The following is a 3,394-nucleotide window of genomic DNA, read 5'->3' as shown; positions in this document are numbered from 1 at the left end:
TTTCACCCAGAAGGAACTTAATCTCCGACAGAGGAGATGGATGGAGTTCCTAAAGGATTATGATTATACCATTCGCTACCACCCGGGGAAAGCTAATGTGGTTGCTGATACACTCAGCAGGAAGTCCAGAGGGACTTTGGCTTGCCACCGAGCTTCAGTCACGGACTTGATTCAGGGTTTCTCCGAGTTGGGCCTTGAGGAGCAGGGACAGACAGAGCGAGGTGTTTTGGTTACTATGGTTGCTCAGTCATCGATCAGGATGAGGATCCGAGAGGCCTAGGCCGGTGATCAGTATTTTCAATTTATTGGCAGCCAGATAGCTTCCGGGCAACAGACAGGGTTCACCCGAGATGATACAGGTATTATATATTTTCGAGGTCGATTATGCGTACCTCCATCTCACCTGGTCAGGGAGAAGTTACTTTAGGAGGCTCATTGCTCCCGATTTACTATCCACTCAGGCGGGACCCGCATGTATCGAGATTTGAGGCGCTCCTACTGGTGGAACAACATGAAGAAAGACATCGCAGAATTCATAGCTAGATGTCTTGTCTGTCAGCAGGTGAAGGCTGAGCACCAGAGACCTGTCGAATTACTTCAGCGGATTCCTATTCCTGAGTGGAAATGGGAACACATTACCATGGATTTTGAGGTGGGTTTGCCTAGGACACAGCGAGGCCATGATACGATTTGGGTAATCGTTGATCGATTAACTAAATCGGCACACTTCTTAGCGATCCGGAAGACTGATTCCTTGGATCGATTGGCAGATCTGTATTGCCGGGAGATCATCAGATTACATGGTGTTCCTTTGAGTATTATTTCGGATAGGGACCCTCGGTTCATGTCCTGATTCTGGCAGAGTCTGTAGCAGGCCTTGGGCACTCAGCTCCGTTTCAGTATAGCTTTCCATCTGCAGACAGATGGACAGTCAGAGCGGACCATTCAGACTCTAGAGGACTTGCTGAGATCTTGTGTATTGGATTTCGGAGGTAGTTGGGAGGACCATTTTCCATTGGTAGAATTTGCCTACAATAGCAGCTTTCATTCGACTATCCAGATGGCACCGTTTGAGGCGTTGTATGGTAGGGCTTGCCGGACATCCATCCTTTGGGATGAGGTTGGGGAGGCCCAGTTGCTAGGGCCTCATAGAGCTTAGCAGGAGGCAGAGTTGGTCCGTACTAACAGAAGGAGGATGTCAGAGGCGCAAGACCGCCAGAAGAGTTATGCTGATCGGAGACGGAGACCCCTGGAGTTCTCTATTGGCGATCATGTTTTTCTGCGAGTTTCACCCACGAAAGGGGTGAAGAGATTTGGCCTCAGAGGTAAGCTAGCTCCGCGATACATTAGACCTTTCTAAATCTTGGAGAGGATGGGAGCGGTAGCTTATCGTCTGACACTACCACCATCCCTGGCAGGCATCCACGACGTATTCTATGTGGCTATGCTGAGGAGATATATATCCTACCTGGCACATGTGCTGACAGATATCTTAGTTCCTATTCAGCCTGGCGTTCCCTACGAGGAGGTTCTGGTACGGATTCTGGACCGGAAAGAGCGCCAGTTGCAAACAAGACTATCCGTTTGGTTAAAGTCGGATGGCAGCATCATTCGGATGAGGAGGCTACCTGGGAACTCGAGGATACGATCCGAGCTCGATACTCCCATCTTTTCACTTGAGGTATGTGAGTTAATTTTCGTTCAGCATTTATACTATCTATTTATTGTTAGTACTTGCTGATGGTAATAACGAAAATTTGGGGACCAAATTTTTATTAGCGGGGGAGAATGTAAAATACCAAAAAGGGTGAATAACCATAAGGGAATTTTTCAAAATTTTTAGAATTTTTCTGAAAATTTTTTGGAGTTCGTATGATGAGTTTAAGGGGATCAAATATAGGGCCCTGGGAAAGCCTGTTTAGGCTATCCCATTTTAACGAGGAAAAGTTTGATTTTTTTTTCTTTTCCTTTTTCTTTTCCCCTCACCCGTCACCGTCCCGTGCCCTACTTCTCCCCCCGGCCGAACCCCTCATCTTCTCTTTTCCTCTTCTTCTTCTTCCCCAAATCGATCATCTTCATCTCCCCTAAACCGATCAACTTCCTCCCTCACTCTCTCACGACGTCGTCCTTTCCTTTCTCCTGACCTCTTCCTTGCATCACCCACTGCCGATGCCCTCTCCGCAGTCCTTCTCTTCCGTCCCTGCCCAAGCGCCGGTTACGCTCGAGTCATCGCCGGTCGAGCCCTTCTTCCGATCGCCTTCAGCCGTGCCCTAGATCTATCTCTCATCGCCACACCTCTGCACGGGGCAATCTCCGACCAAGGGCAGAGAGCCATGCCCTAGTTGTCTCCAGCTCGCCACTGGCTACTGCCGCCGCCGATCGGCCAGCACTTCCTAGTGCAGCCGACGCCTCTCCTCTCTTCACTGTGTCGATTTCCTCCAGAGAGGGAAACTACCAGAAAGGGGCTTGCTGCATTGATCTTCGCCAGGGCAGGCCGCGACCAGTGCCACCGTGACCAGTGACCATGAGTTGCCACCATCGACTCACGACCAATCATCGCAGCCACACCCGAGTCCTAGTTGGTTAGAGTTGATCGTGAGCGGTTTTTCCAGACAGTTGCTTTCTTCTTCAGTGCTTTGGTATCGATCTACTGCCGACAATCTATTCCTTGCTGATCTCAACAACCACTAGGCCTAGCCGTCGGATAGGGAACAATCAATTGGGGGTAAGTAGTTGGTTTATTGGTTATGCATTAGTAATTGGATATAATGCTTAGCTGTGGATGTATTGATGTTCTTTAGGGTAAATTGTTTTTGAAATCCACAACTCCAACCTCGCTCTAATTAGGTCTACTGGTAGCAAGTTGTCTCCGACTGTGGATCACCGGCAGATCATCCGGATTTGGGTGAGTCTTGATGTTATTGCATTTCTTTAAAGGATGATAATAGTGTGATGTGGATTAGGGTTCTTGGTTTAATAGAAATTTGTTTAGCTACTTATACATATCAGAATTAGCTAAAATTATATGTTTGATATTACAGGATTTTGATTCGAGATGATGTTTCGATGAGGGATCTATTTCGGATACGATCCTCTTATTGGAGGCGGGTATTTTGACTTATCTATTTTGATATGTCATATTGATATGCTTAGTAATATTTAACAAGTAGTAATATTTATGTTCACTTTTGTATTGGTATGTCATTATCTATTACCTGAGCATGATGTATTTATTTCCTGCTGTTGCATTCATGCTCCTTTGATTATATATGACCTTAAGGTAATGACATACCATGTCTTATTATGTTCAAGACATTGATTTATTTTACCATACCTGACCGGTGTACCTAGATCATATTATTTGATCCATATATCTTTTGGTACACATTTTAGT

General features: G+C 46.3%; 1 long non-coding RNA gene across 1 annotated transcript; it reads left to right on the top strand.

Moving 5' to 3' along the window:
* Positions 1–2,016: 2,016 nt before the first annotated feature.
* LOC122012251 lies at positions 2,017–3,102 on the top strand. Its single transcript, XR_006120167.1, has 3 exons — positions 2,017–2,725; positions 2,802–2,905; positions 3,042–3,102. It is a non-coding gene; the product is annotated as an uncharacterized LOC122012251 (long non-coding RNA).
* Positions 3,103–3,394: the final 292 nt, after the last annotated feature.

The sequence above is a fragment of the Zingiber officinale genome, chromosome 8A (genome assembly GCF_018446385.1).
Source record: "Zingiber officinale cultivar Zhangliang chromosome 8A, Zo_v1.1, whole genome shotgun sequence".
NCBI classification, from domain to species: Eukaryota; Viridiplantae; Streptophyta; class Magnoliopsida; order Zingiberales; family Zingiberaceae; genus Zingiber; species Zingiber officinale.
The sequence above is the reverse complement of the archived record's forward strand: the minus strand, read 5'-3'. Positions and strand labels throughout refer to the sequence as shown.